The sequence below is a fragment of the Cetorhinus maximus genome, chromosome 1 (assembly GCF_964194155.1).
Source record: "Cetorhinus maximus chromosome 1, sCetMax3.hap1.1, whole genome shotgun sequence".
NCBI classification, from domain to species: Eukaryota; Metazoa; Chordata; class Chondrichthyes; order Lamniformes; family Cetorhinidae; genus Cetorhinus; species Cetorhinus maximus.
This window is the reverse complement of record NC_135879.1, coordinates 191,051,582-191,067,428: the sequence shown is the minus strand read 5'-3', so window position 1 is coordinate 191,067,428 and position 15,847 is coordinate 191,051,582. Positions and strand designations below refer to the sequence as shown.

At 46.6% G+C, this 15,847-nt stretch overlaps 1 long non-coding RNA gene across 1 annotated transcript in view; it reads right to left on the bottom strand.

Moving 5' to 3' along the window:
* The window catches only part of LOC144690827 (uncharacterized), a 53,453-nt gene extending 37,680 nt beyond the window's left edge, over window positions 1-15,773 (bottom strand). Inside the window, exon 1 of the long non-coding RNA XR_013578979.1 lies at window positions 15,718-15,773. This is a non-coding gene — a long non-coding RNA (uncharacterized LOC144690827). The remainder of the gene's footprint in view (window positions 1-15,717) is intronic.
* Window positions 15,774-15,847: the final 74 nt, after the last annotated feature.

The following is a 15,847-nucleotide window of genomic DNA, read 5'->3' as shown; positions in this document are numbered from 1 at the left end:
TCCTATATTCCGCTATTTAAGGAGGGTTGTAGAGATAAGCCAGGGAACTACAGACCAGTGAGTCTCACGTCAGTGGTAGGGAAACTACTGGAGAAAATTCTGAAGAAGAGAATCTATCTCCACTTGGAGAGGCAAGGTTTGATCAGGGATAGTCAGCATGGCTTTGTCAGAGGGAGGTCATGCCTAACAATTGAATTGAAGATTGAATTTCTTGAGAAGGTGACCAGGTGTGTAGATGAGGGTAGTGCAGTTGATGTAGTTTATATGGATTTCAGCAAAGCCTTTGACAAAGTCCCACATGGGAGACTTATAAAGAAGGCAAAGGCACATGGGATACAGGGTAATTTGATATGGTGGATTCAAAATTGGCTTAGTTGTAGGAGGTAGAGGGTGATGACAAAAGGATGCTTTAGTGACTGGAAGCCAGTGTCCAGTGGCTTACCACAGGGATCTGTGCTCAGTCCCCTATTATTCATCATTTATATAAATGACATAGATGACTATGTGGGGGGTAGGGTTAGTAAGTTTGCGGATGACACAAAGATTGGCCGGGTGGTTAACAGTGAGGTTGAGTGTATTGGGCTACAGGAAGATATAGACGGGATGGTCAAATGGGCAGATAAGTGACAGATGGAATTTAACCCTGAAAAGTGTGAGGTGATACACTTTGGAAGGAGTAATTTGACAATGAACGGCATGACACTAGGAAGTTCTGAGGAACAAAGGGACCTTGGCGTGTGTGTCCATAGGTCTCTGAAGCCGGAGGGGCATGTTAGTGGGGTGGTGAAAAAGGCACATGGGACACTTGCCTTTATCAATCGAGGCATAGGTTAGCAAAGTAGGGAGGTCATGTTGGAGTTGTATAGAACCTTGGTGAGGCCACAGCTGGAGTACTGTCTGCAGTTCTGGTCACCACATTATAGGAAAGATGTGATTGCACTGGAGGGGGTGCAGAGGAGATTCACCAGGATGTTGCCTGGGATGAAACATTTAAGTTATGAAGAGAGGTTGGATAGTCTTGGATTGTTTTCGTTGGAGCAGAGAAGGCTGAGGGATCACCTGATCGAGGTGTACAAGATTATGAGGGGCATGGACAGGGTGGATAGGGAGCAGCTGTTCCCCTTAGTTGAAGGATCAGTCACAAGGGGACACAAGTTCAAGGTGAGGGACAGGAGGTTTAGCGGGGATGTGAGGAAAAACTTTTTTCCCCAGAGGGTGGTGACGGTCCGGAATGCGCTGCCTGGGAAGGTGGTGGAGGCGGGTTGCCTCACATCCTTTAAAAAGTACCTGGATGAGCACTTGGCATATCATAACATTCAAGGCTATGGGCCAAGTGCTGGTAAATGGGATTAGGTAGGTAGGTCAGTTGTTTCTCACGTGTCAGTGCAGATTCGATGGGCTGAAGGGCCTCTTCTGCACAGTGATTCTGTGATTCTGTGATCTGAGACGCCCCAAACCAGCTTCCTCTTGGCCACCATCCTGTAATATAAATCAGTGCCCCACCCTGATTTCTACACCTACATTGTCATTCTCTATAGTGAACACAGATGAAAAGTAATCATTTAAAACCTCACCTACTTCCTCCGGCTCCACACACAGATTGCCACTTTGGTCCCTAATGAGCCCTACTCTCTCCCTGGTTATCCTCTTTGTCCTTAATATATTTATAAAATGCCTTGGGATTTTCTTTTATCTTGCCTAACAGTGTTTTTTCATGCCCCTTCTTTGCTCTCCTAATTATTTTTTTAAGTACCCTCTACACTTTCTATATATCCTTAGGACTTCTGCTGTTTTCAGCCCTCTGTATCTGCCATAAGCCTCCTTTTTTTCCTTATCCAACCCTCTATATCCCTTGACATCCAGGGTTCCCTGGACTTGTTGGTGCTGCCCTTCACCTTTATGGGAACATGTGGGCCCTGAAGTCTAATTATTTCCTTTTTGAATGACACCCACTGGTCTGATGTAGACCTTCCTACAAGTAGCTGCTCCCAGTTCACTTTGGCCAGATCCTGTTTTATCATATTGAAATCAGCCTTCCCCCAATTCAGGACCTTTATTTCCAGTCCATCTTTGTCCTTTTCCATAACTACCTTAAATCTTACTGAGTTATGATCACTATCCATGAAATGCTCCCCCACTGACACTTCTGCCACATGCCTGGCTTCATTCCCTAAGATTAGATCCAGTACTGCCCCTTCTCTTGTAGGACTTTCTATGTGCTGGCTCAAAAAGATCCCCTGGATACACTTCAAGAATTTCGCACCCTCTAAGCCTTTCACACTAAGACAATGCTAGTTAATATTAGGGAAGTTGAAATCCCATGTTATTATTACCCTATTATTTTTACATTTGTCTGAGATGTGCCTACATATTTGCTCCTCTATCTCCCTCTGACTGTTTGGAGGCCTATAGTACAGTCCCAGCAAAGTGATTGCCTCCTTCTTGTTTTTAAGTTCTACCCATATGGCCTCATTTGAGGAACCTTCTAAGGTACCATCCCTCCTTACGACAGTAATTGACTCCTTGATCAATAGTGCAATGCCACCTCCTCTTTTAAGCTCCCCCCACCCCTGTAACGCCTGAAGATTGTATACCTGGAATACTGAACTGCCAGTCCTGCCTTTCCCTCAACCATGTCCCTATAATAGCAACAATATCATACTGCCATATGTTGATCAACGCCCTCAATTCATCTGCCTTACTTGTAAGACTCCTTGCATTAAAATAGATGCAATCCAGCCTTGCATTATTCCCTTGTGCCTTAACAGGTCTATATTTACTCTGCCTTCCAGACTGACTTAGATTCTCTTCTATATTTGGCTGTGCATCACTCCCTACTCTACTTCCACTCTGTAGCCCATCCCCTTGCCAAATTAATTGAAACCCCCCCCCCAGCCAAACAGCACTAGCAAACCTCCCCACAAGGATGTTTGTCCAGTTCCGGTTCAGGTGCAACCCGCCCAACTTGTACAGGACCCACCGTCGCCAGAAAGAGACCCAGTGATACAGGAAATTAAAGCCCTCCCTCCTGCACCATCTCTTCAGCCACGCATTCATCATCTCTATCCTCCTATTCCTATACTAACTAGCACATGGCACAGGGAGTAATCCAGAGATTACAACCTTTGAGGTCCTGCTTTTTAATCTGCTACCTAGCTCCCTAAATTCTTGTTGCAGGACCGCATCCCTCTTTCTACCTATGTCGTTGGTACCAATGTGTACCACGACCTCTGATTGTTTGCCCTCCCCCTTCAGAATGCCCTGCAGCCGTTCTATGACATCCTTGAGCCAGGCACCAGGGAGGCAATACATCATTCTGGTGTCACGTCTACGGCTGCAGAAGCGCTTGTCTGCACCCCTCACTATTGAGCCTCCTACCACCATTGCTCTTGCACTCTTACTCCTCCCCCTTGCGCAGCTGAGCCACCCACAGTGCCGTGAACTTGGCTCTGGCTGCATTCTCCTGAGGAAACTTCACCCTCACCGTTTTCCAACACAGAAAAATGGTTCTTGAGTGAGATGCACTCTGGGGTTTTCCTGACTACTTGCCTGCCTCCCTTTTTCTGACTGGTGGTCACCCACTCCCTCTCTGACTGCACTTCCTTAAGCTGCGGAGTGACCACACCTAAAAACACGCTATCTGCGTAACCCTCAGCCTTGCAGATGCACCGCTGTGTCTCCAGCTGACGCTCAAGTTCCGAAACCCATTGGTCAAGCTGGTCAAGCTGGTGAAACTTCCTAGATATGTGGTCATCCAGGCTGCAAGGAGTGTCTAAGAACTCCCACATGCTGCAGGCCATACAACACACGGGACTGAGCTTCCTTGCCATACTTTTTGTTTGTTTTTAATTAAAAGACTATTTCCTTAAATTTAAGCCAAGTAGAAAACTATTTAGTTTTTCTTTAAAAAATGCAAATTCTGAGACTCTTACCTTCTGTAATGTCGCTTTAAAGTGGAAAAAAACAACTTACCCACTGCTACCAATCAGCTTTCTTCCTTGTCCTGACGTCACTCCTTTTGAATTCCACACCACCGAATGTCTGGGTGAGAATCGGCTCCCTCACAGGTAAACTCGGATCCACTCTTTATACAGCCACTCCCCTCCCTCACAGGTAAACTCCCGCTCTTTATATAGCCACTCCGCTCCCACTCCACTCCCTCACAGGTAAACTCCTGCTCTTTATACAGCCACTCTGGTCCATTCTGCTCTTTATACAGCCGCTTCACTCCCACTCCACTCCCTCACAGGTAAACCCCCGCTCTTTATACAGCCACTCCGCTCCCACTCCACTCCCTCACAGGTAAACTCCTGCTCTTTATACAGCCACTCTGGTCCATTCTGCTCTTTATACAGCCGCTCCACTCCCACTCCACTCCCTCACAGGTAAACCCCCACTCTTTATACAGCCACTCTACTCCCTCACAGGTAAACCCCCACTCTTTATACAGCCACTCCACTCCCTCACAGGTAAACCCCCGCTCTTTATACAGCCACTCCGCTCCCACTCCACTCCCTCACAGGTAAACCCCCACTCTTTATACAGCCACTCCACTCCCACTCCACTCCCTCACAGTTAAACTCCCGCTCTTTATACAGCCACTCCGCTCCCAGTCCACTCCCTCACAGGTAAACCCCCGCTCTTTATACAGCCAATCCGGTCCATTCTGCTCTTTATACAGCCGCTCCACTCTCGCTCTTTTTTGTCATTTTACCTTTATTATTTACTTAATTTCCCCCTATCCTTAAGCTACTAATTTAATAATAATCAACAACTGATCGTTACTCAGCTGCTAATTTAAATCTAAAACAAAGCTAAAAGCTGAAATACTCACCAGCCAATCACCTGCCTGCCCTTCCGTGACATCACTCTTTATTTTTCAGTGTTGGTTTGAATCGCTGTTTGAGGGCCTCCGTCTCTCTCCCCCCACCCCCACCCCCACCCCCACCCCCAACCCCACCCCCACCCCCACCCCCACCCCCAACCGCACCCCCACCCCCACCCCCACCCCCACCCCCACCCCCACCCCCACCCCCACCCCCCGCTCTCCATTCACTCTCTCTCCGCACTGTTTTCACCCAGGGCCACTCTCGCTCCTGCCACTGATAGTGGGGCCGCTGTCTCTCTCCCCCCACCCCCACCCCCACCCCAACCCCCACGCCTGCTACCACCCCCACCCCCACCCCCACCCCCGCTCTCCATTCACTCTTTCTCTGCACTGTTTTCACCCAGGGCCACTCTTGCTCCTGCCACTGATAGTGGGGCCTCTGTCTCTCTCCCCCAACCCCCACCCCCACCCCCACCCCCACCCCCCGCTCTTCATTCACTCTCTTTCCGCACTGTTTTCAACCAGGGCCACTCTCGCTCCTGCCACTGATAGTGGGGCCTCTGTCTCTCTCTCCCCCCACCCCCACCCCCACCCCCACCCCGGCTCTTCATTCACTCTCTCTCCGCACTGTTTTCACCCAGGGCCACTCTCGCTCCTGCCACTGATAGTGGGGCCTCTGTCTCTCTCCCCCCACCCCCACTCTTTATTCACTCTCTCTCCACACTGTTTTCACCCAAGGACACTCTTGCTCCTGCCGTTGATAGTGGGGCCTCTGTCCCTCTCCCCTGCTCTTTATTCACTCTCTCTCGGCGCTGTTTTCAGTTTTCACCCAAGGCCGCTCTCACTCCTGCCACTGATAGCGGGGCCTCTGTCTCTCTCCCCCGCTCTTTATTTACCCTCTCTCCATGTTGTTTTCACCCGGGGCCACTCTCGCTGTTTAAGATGTCTTCATAGTTTTCTGTATGTTAACAGCAAGTCTTTATTAACTACTTGTAACTTTATACATATATACAGTAAAGAGTTGAGGCATGAGTACAGTGCGTACCATCTATAAGCTGCAGGAACTCTCCAAGCCTCCTTAGACAGTACCTTCCAAACCCACGACCACTACCATCTAGAAGGACAAGGGCAACAGACACAGGGGTGCATGACCACCTGGAAGTTCCCTTCCAAACCACTCACCACCCTGACTTGGAAATATATCACCATTTCTTCACTGTTGCTAGATCAAATTCCTGAAACTTCCTCCCTAACAGCACTGTGGGTGCACCTACAACACATGGACTGTAGTGGTTCAAGAAGGCAGCTCACCGCCACCTTCTCAAAGGCAATTAGGTATGGGCAATAAATGCTGGCCTAGCCAGCAATGCCCAATTCACTTGAATGAAGAAAAAATAGGGCTAGCTTCACATCCAGGTCTTAACACATCTCTGGTCAACACCATGCTGATGTTAGGTGCCTTCTTACATCACTGTGTGGGTAGTACTGTACTCAGTTCCACATTAACCCTTTATATACCAGACCCTTATACTACAGTGCAGGCTGCCTTTAAATAGCGCTAGCCACTCACAATATTGGGCCCCGTGCTTTATGTGCAGCTGAAATGTGATAGCTGAAATCACCTTAAAGCCATTGAGTGCAGCTCCCACAACACTCAAGAAGCTTGACGCCATCCAGGAAAGAGCAGCCCATTTAATTGGCACCACATCCACAAATATTCACTCCCTCCATCACCGACACACAGTAGCAGCAGTGTGTGCCATCAAAAAGATGCACTGCAGGAATTCGCCAAGGGTCCTTTGACAGCACCTTCCAAGCGCATGACAACTACCATCTAGAAGGACAAGATAGATGGGAACACCACCACCACCTGGAAATTGCTCTCCAAGTCACTCACCATCCTGACTTGGAAATATATCGCTGTTCCTTCACAGTCGCTGGGTCAAAATCCTGGAACTCCCTCCCTAACAGCACTGTGGGTGTACCTACGCCACATGGACTGCAGCAGTTCAAGAAGGCAGCTCAACATCACCTTCTCAAGGCCAACCAGGGATGGGCAATAAATGCTGGCACGACCAGCAAAGCCCAGACCCCATGAATGAATTTTTAAAAAATTCTCTTGCTAACAACGCATTAACCTCTTTGCACCAGAATATATGTTGATTGATCTCTTTTTCTTCACTATAAATTTTCTGAGGAAAAATATTAAAAATCTATCTCGCTTTAGCCATTGAGCAATTATACTGACTGTCAGTTTGCTGAATCTTGAAACTGGATTCAGATAAGCTAAACTGGTGTTGAACAGACCAATTGCCTTTGAGGCAATTCTTGTCAAACTTGATAATCTGTTAATCACATTTTTTTATGGCACACAATAACCTAAACTGGATAAAACCAGATACAGTGAAGTATAAAGACTGGAAATAACTTGGCATTAAAAAACATTGCAATAATTAAACAGATGATGTATGACTAATTTAATTCTGCAATTAAACACACCCAAACATCTTCAGCTTAGGAATGCGCAACAAATGTTGGCCTTGCCAGTGATGCCCACATCCCATGAAAGAATTTTTAAAAAGCTGAAAACCAGAAAGGTTGAATGTAGACAGGGATTCTCTTGATCATCCACCATAACTTCATTAGAAGATCCATAAAACAGCATTTATAGCATTTCCCAAGGTTTCTGATGAGGAGAACCCCCACAGAAATTCAATCACATTTTGGATCAGGCAGCAGGAAGAGAGAATGTTGTAAATTTCTATCCTGTACTGACAGTGATACCTTCTGTAACCTCCTTTTACCGGGGGTTAGAAAGGGGTGAGCTCCAGATGGGAAAGTGAGCAGAGCGGGCTGTAAAGAGCGAGACTTCAGTGAGCAGAGAGAGGCTGTAAAGAATGAGACTTCAGTGAGCAGAGAGAGGCTGTAAAGAGCGAGACTTCAGTGAGCAGAGAGAGGCTGTAAAGAATGAGACTTCAGTGAGCAGAGAGAGGCTGTAAAGAGCGAGACTTCAGTGAGCAGAGAGAGGCTGTAAAGAGCGAGACTTCAGTGAGCAGAGAGAGGCTGTAAAGAACGAGACTTCAGTGAGCAGAGCGGGACTGTAAAGAGCGAGACTTCAGTGAGCAGAGCGGGGCTGTAAAGAGCGAGACTTCAGTGAGCAGAGCGGGGCTGTAAAGAGCGAGACTTCAGTGAGCAAAGCGGGACTGTAAAGAGCGAGACTTCAGTGAGCAGAGAGGGGCTGTAAAGAGCGAGACTTCAGTGAGCAGAGAGGGGCTGTAAAGAGCGAGACTTCAGTGAGCAGAGAGGGGCTGTAAAGAGCGAGACTTCAGTGAGCAGAGAGGGGCTGCAAAGAGCGAGACTTCAGTGAGCAGAGCGGGGCTGTAGAGAGCGAGACTTCAGTGAGCAGAGAGGGGCTGTAAAGAGCGAGACTTCAGTGAGCAGAGGCTGTAAAGAGCGAGACTTCAGTGAGCAGAGGCTGTAAAGAGCGAGATTTCAGTGAGCAGAGCGGGACTGTAAAGAGCGAGACTTCAGTGAGCAGAGGCTGTAAAGAGCGAGACTTCAGTGAGCAGAGGCTGTAAAGTACGAGACTTCAGTGAGCAGAGCGAGGCTGTAAAGAGCGAGACTTCAGTGAGCAGAGGCTGTAAAGAGCGAGACTTCAGTGAGCAGAGGCTGTAAAGAATGAGACTTCAGTGAGCAGAGGCTGTAAAGAGCAAGACTTCAGTGAGGAGAGAGAGGCTGTAAAGAGCGAGACTTCACTGAGCAGCGCGGGACTGTAAAGAGCAAATATAGACCTGTTTAGACAAGTGAATAATGCAAGGCTGATTTGCACCTTTTTTAACACAATGAGTCCTACAAGTAAGGCAGATGAATTGAGGGCATTGATCAACACATGACAATATGATATTGTCACTATCACAGAGACATGGTTGAGGGAAGGGCAGGACTGGCAGCTCAATATTCCAGGGTATAGAATCTTCAGATGTGGCGGAGAAGGGGGGAGGGTGTAAAAGAGGAGGTGGCATTGCACTATTGATCAAGGAGTCAATTACTGTTGTAACGAGGGATGGTATCTTAGAAGGTTCCTCAAATGAGGCCATATGGGTAGAACTTAAAAACAAAAAGGGGGCAATCACTTTGCTGGGACTGTACTATAGGCCTCCAAACAGTCAGAGGGAGATAGAGGAGCAGATATGTAGGCACATCTCAGACAAGTGTAAAAATAATAGGGTAATAATAACATGGGATTTCAACTTCCCTAATATTAACTAGCATTGTTTTAGTGTGAAAGGCTTAGAGGGTGTGAAATTCTTGAAGTGTATCCAGGGGATCTTTTTGAGCCAGCACATAGAAAGTCCTACAAGAGAAGGGGCAGTACTGGATCTAATCTTAGGGAATGAAGCCAGGCATGTGGCAGAAGTGTCAGTGGGGGTGCATTTCATGGATAGTGATCATAACTCAGTAAGATTTAAGGTAGTTATGGAAAAGGACAAAGATGGACTGGAAATAAAGGTCCTGAATTGGGGGAAGGCTGATTTCAATATGATAAAACAGGATCTGGCCAAAGTGAACTGGGAGCAGCTACTTGTAGCAAAGTCTACATCAGACCAGTGGGAGTCATTCAAAAAGGAAATAGTGAGACTTCACAGCCAACAGGTTCCCATAAAGGTGAAGGGTAGGACCAACAAGTCCAGGGAACCCTGGATGTCAAGGAATATAAAGGATGAGATAAGGGAAAAAAGGAGGCTTATGGCAGATACAGAGGTCTGAAAACAGCGGAAGCCCTAGAGGAATATAGAAAGTGTAGGGGGTACTTAAAAAAAGTAATTAGGAGAGCGAAGAAGGGGCATGAAAAAACACTGGCAGGCAAGATAAAGGATTAATCCCGAGGCATTTTTAAAAAAATATTAAGTGCAAAAGGCTAACCAGGGAAAAAATAGGGCCCATTAGGGACCAAAGTGGCAATCTGTGCATGGAGCCGAAGGACATAGGTGAGGTTTTGAATGATTACTTTTCACCTGTGTTCACTATGGAGAAGGACGATGTAGGTGTAGAAATTAGGGTGGGGGACTGTGATATACTTGAACAAATTAGCATTGAAAGGGAGGAGGTATTAACGGTTTTAGTGGGCTTAAAAGTGGATAAACCCCCAGGCCCAGATGAGATGTATCCCAGGCTGCTATGTGAGGCAAGGGAGGAGATTGCATATAACCCCACGCCATGTTTATACATTACACCACACTCTCCACAAAACTGTAGTCCTGTTTTAAAAGCCCTGAATCACTCCTGGCATTTGAACAGGCTCTCTTCTCCATCTTACATCAGGTCAAGTCTCCCAGAGTCCTTTCAAAAGTCCCGTCACTCAATCCTCCTGAGCATTACCCACATGAACTTTAAGCAACAAGGTACCATCTGACAACCTCTTGGTCTTTAAATCCCTACAAAGTCCATCTCTTCAAACGGAGGCACCGTTCTCACCAGCATTCTGTTCTCACTCCTGTAACTTCCCTGCATCTTCACCCAGCAGCATCTCTCTCTCCCTCTCTCTCTCTCTCTGCCCCCGGGGTCTCTGAGTCTGACTGAATGAGAGTCTGTAAGTCAGTGCAAAGCAAGGCCAGTTGCTTCTGCTTTTTTGTTCTGGTGTTAAATCTGACACTCAGATTTCAATAGGACTTGACCTGGGTCCCTGCTCGCCCATGGTTTCAGGTCACATAGGCTTAATTTTGAGCAGAGCTAGTAGGAGAATACATGTCCCTGTCTACTCTTTTTAAAACATAACCATCTTATAAAACCTGACACTCATACCACAAGGCATATGGATAACCAACTTGATGTGTTGATGGACCGCTAATTGAGATATCCCACAGATGTCTCCAGCAGATCCCTGAAATGATCCTGAGGCATAAAAGTTGAGGGCTACGGTGACATTCACTGTCACAGGCCATCACATCAAATCCTCCTCCAGCATTGCGCATAGCTCCGGCAGCACCTACCCATCAATGCGCACTGCTCATAGAGACTGATGCCCCGACATCTCCATTAAGCAGAGCCTTTGTTGGTAAACCTTTTTGGCTGGGTAGCACCTTCTGTGACCATAATTGTGCACTTGTGGCCATCTGTAACATTCTCATCTGTGCCCCTTTCATAATCATGAGCCTGCTGCTTCTTTGGGTGCTCCAGCCCTGCTCAGGTACAGCCACAGGGAGGGCTCAAACTCTGAGTGCAGGAAGCCCATTGCTAACATGCGTTCACATCTCAAAGCTTCTCAATCGCCTAACTCTGCATGCAAGAGTTGCACTTTGGAGAGACCCAGCCAATAATCTGCGTTCAATGTATGTGGCGACAGTGTGGGATGTCTCCAGCTTCACCCTCATGTGCTTTAATGCTTCTCACCCTCCCTGCATTGAAACATTGCTGCACTCAATGGCTTCCAACTCCAGCCACTACTCACTTGCTGCTGAGCTCTTGCCTCCTTATAGCTGAACAGCTAATGATCCCGTACACCCTCCTATAAAATTTAAAAAGCACCTCAAACTATCTTTCAGTTGGCTTCCCAACAGACTTGATTGCTTGTCTGCCACCACTATGCACACCCTCAAACCTGCTGCCTGACAATCTCCGGGAAAATTGGCTGGCGGCAGGAACATGTCGGTATTCTCCGCATTCCCCTGCAAATTTGCTGGCCCCCTCACCCCCGCCTCCATTCCCATTGCCCTGAGGACAGAAAAATACCACTCATAAAATTATAGGGCTGAATTTAATGCAGCCCATCATGGCAAGAGCCATGGCAGCCAAGCCCACTTAATGGCGGGAGAGGCCCTGTCTCAGTCTTCCAGCAACGTGAGAACCTCCCCCGAAAAGGTCGAAGGGAGGAAGGTGCTGACACGGAATTCGCTGTCAACAAGATGACAATTTGACTTAACAATGAGCCAATTGACACCCATTATCCCTGAACCCATCACAATTTAAAGGTAGCTCAGGGGTTTAATAGGAGACGCACTGCTTTCCCGCACACTGGGAAGGTCACCCAGCAAACTGACCTCCCAGTTGGGGGTGGGGGGGAGTGGATCCTTCGTTATTAGGCACTATGCCTGATCAAGAAACACAGCAGTGGAAAGGGAGGAGGGTCTGCTGAAAGCCAACCTCCTTACTTTGTCTCCAACCCCCCTGTTCCCCTGCAACCCCCATCCCGTCCTCACTCACCTTTGGTCTGGGGTCCCACGATGTTCCTGGGCCTCTAGTGAGTGCATTGCCACCAGCAGCCACTGAACTCACTTGCACTGGCAACCATGAGTATTTGCCAGCTCTGGTTGGCCACATAGGTGCCTGAAGGGCAAGATTCAATCGGGCCTCCCGCACATAACTGACAGAGATTCACCACCAGTTGTCCAACTGGGTGCGATCTCTTTCAGTGGTACAAAATCGAACCCACACAAGACTAAGGGGTCCCTTTAAACCTTTTTACCTTTGCTGGTTCTTTGAATGAACCATTCAATTAGTCCCACTCCCCCTGCTCTTTTCCCTCAGCTCTGCAAACTCTTCCTTTTCAAATTTTATCTAATTCCCTTTTGAAAGTTGTTATTGAATTTGCTTGAACCTATTGAATCTGGGGGCAGGTTAGTTTAGTTGGCTAGATAACCAGCATGAAGTTCAGAATAACGGCAATAGTGTGGTTCCAATTCCTGTTCTAGCTGATGTAGACTTGGGGCCTGTCCCATATTTGATGTGGGGTGGTGACCTTTAAGCTACACAGCCAATTGTCTTTCTCTAATAGTGAGAGATGCCTATGGTCCTTTGTGGGCTATGACTAATTACCTACCTATCTTTTGAATCTGAATTCTAGATCATACTAGCATAAAAAATTATCTATATCTCCCCTTTAACTCTTTTGCCAATTATCTGAAATCCATGGCTTCTGAACTTCTGCCAGTTCAAGTAGTTTCTCCTTAATTACTCTGTCGGTGGCTGCATCTCTAGCCTTCAAGTGATGGGCATTGGATAATGGCAAGTATCTCTCCGAGCTTCAGTAATCTCATTGGCACTATTTAATTCACTTTCTTTTTGACCAGTGATCATACCAGCTGAACCAGGGCCCAGTGACATGGCAAGAAGGCACCCACATGAGTGTACTGTCTTTCAAGTTAGCAGTACATATTCTCACAACAGCCCTCCCATCCTCACCACCCCCAGGTACCAGCTGTAAGGAGTCTGCGCTGGGCTTCTCTTGCAGGAGTTGCCTGAAGCATTCCCTCTCGAGACACAACTTTGCTGGGATAAGAGTCGTTTAAATCCCAAGACACCTGGAGATGAGAACAGCAGACTGTTACCTCACACATCCCTGTCACTCCAGGAGCACCGAGGAGATGCTAGCTGTAAGAGACCTCATAAAACATAATTGTGCTTAAGGGGGAGTATGGTGGAAAGAATTGCAAGAAACACACCAGGTTATGGGATTTCATTAAAATTATGGTTCCACTAAATTGTTGTAAATGTTGACATTGCTTTCCAGAAGGCTTGAGAGTTGAACAGCAGGTTCCCTCAATTGAATTCGATGATGTGAACTAGAAATTCACCGTATGATATGATATAAAGTGCTCCCCTACCTAGTTAATGGGTTCATATACCTGTGTTTGGCAAACAGGGTATAACAAGTATCCTTGTGTTTGTTGCATGGTGCATAAAATAGTGCATAACATTTTTAAGCACCAATCATATTAACATTCTTTAAATGGGGGAAGGGAACTTGCAGTAAGTTTCCTAACCAGAGGGCTTTGGTCTGTGAATAATGAGAAAAAACTGTGGATTCATTTCGCTTACAGTAGAAGTTTTCACACAGTACCAATCTTGGGGGAGATTTAATGCAGATTTCGCTTGTTCGCCTATGAGGCAAAGATGACCACATTCATTATTGCATTGTTTGGTAGGGTTCCAGTGGGTAAGTAGGTGACTGCTAAAGCTGATCTGTGCCCAGAAGGTTTTGCTGCAAATAGGACAGGGTACAGCTAACAAATGAGTTTTGGATGAGTGACTGGCTCAGGATTTCCTCTCTTTGTGTTTTCTCCCTGCCTCTGATATGTGCTTGCTTTTGAAGGAGGCTGCACTGTTTTTTATTCGGTTGCACTGGGTGCAGCAACACTGGGCGAGCTTCTCCCAGGACTCGGGATCAATATCAAAACTCCTAATTGAGGTTTTTCAGAGTGTCCTTGTAGTGCTTCCTTTGACCTCCATGAGAGCGCACCCCATTCTCTTTGCTTTGGTAAAAAAGTATCAGGAATTCTGACTACCTGGCCAGCCCAACTCAGTTGTGACTGTCTCAATATGGTGTGGCATGCCAGCTCGGGTGAGCACCTCAGTGTCTCGTATTTAGTTCTGCCATCTGATCTTCAGAAATTTCCGAAGGCAGCTCAAGTGAAAGTGGTTGAGCTTCTTGGCATGCCATTGGCAGTCCAAGCCTCGCATGCGTAGAGCAGAGTGGCAGGACTATTGTGCTCTATAGTTTGGTTTTCAGTCTGGTAGGCAGACTTACTCCTCTTTGTTCCCAGACTGATGTTCGAAGTCTGCTGAAGGCTGCATTTGCTTTGGCAATTCTTGCATGTATCTCATCATCAATATAGATAGCTCAAGAGAGTGTGCTGTTGAGATAAGTGAACTTATCCACTGCTGACAAGTTTTGGTCATGGACTGAAACCTTGGACTCAAGAAGGGGCTTTCCTGGAGCAGACTGGCACGTTACTTCAGTTTTCTTCATGCTGATCGTGAGGTTGAAGTTGTCACATGCACTGAAGAACATGTCCATGCTATACTGCACATCCAATGTGCCACAATCCTCAGACCTGAGAGAACTGCTCATCGGTGAAACATCCAGATCACTCTCCTACCTGAGGAGGGTCAGCTCAAGAAAATCAGTGCAGGTTACACATCCTTTTGGAGTGACCATGGAAATGGAGAACAGTGCAAAGCTGGCTGAGGCTTTGCTTTCATAAACCATTGTGTTAGTAAGTTGACTTGCCTTTCCAAGGGCGTTAATGATCATCTGATGGTGTATGGTAACAGGCAAGCAACTCTCAATAGTGTGTATGCCACAACAATAACTAACCCTGATGAAGTCAAGGATAAATTCCACGATGACGTCCACTCCATGATTGCTGCTGTGCCAAAGTCTCACAAACTAATCATCCTTTGTGACTTTAAATGCAAGATTTGGTGCAGATCACCAGGTGTGGGAAGGGTCATCAGAAAAAACAGGGTTAGCAGTTGTAACAGTTGTGTTTTCTCAAACAGAAGATGATATTTCCACTCATTAAAAAGATTTCAGGAGGTGTATTTGATGCACTCTCTATATTACAGACTCAGAATTTTACAGCACTTCAAGAAATGTTACAATATACTCTGAGGTTGTGCAATCTAACCCATCATTTTACATTGCAAGGCAGATCTCAAACATCAGAGCAACAAACAAATTTCTCATTCATATTTTTTTGAACGTCATGGTTTACTATTTTGTTTGGTTATCATATATGCCCCTCGGGACGTAAAGCTGGAAAAAGCATTTCAGGCCATGGAAGGCCTGAGACAATAGCACCTCTGAGTGAATTGTTTCCACTAGAGGCTTTTCTGCCTCTGGAGATACAGGAAAATACCTCTTCTTTAAGTAGGTTTCTCTGTCTCACTGCTTTACAGTGTTGTTGCTAAAGCTGTGGCTCCTCATACCAAAATGCAAGGTTTAAAGAGGCTATTGAGGCTGAATTACTTGTCCAATCTATTTTCAGTGCAATAGTAAATGGGTTAAAATAGATTAAAAGTAAGCTTTTACTCACATTTTCTTCCTTGTTAAAATTAGTGAAAACAAGAATTTTATCTCCGGCCTTCAAGTTCCCCTCCAAGCCACTTACCATCCTGACTTGGAACTATATCATCGTTCGTTCACTGTTGCTGGGTCAAAATCCTGGAACTCCCTCCCCACCAGCACTATAGGTGTGCCTACACTACATGAACTGCAGCGGTTCAAGAAGGCAGTTCACC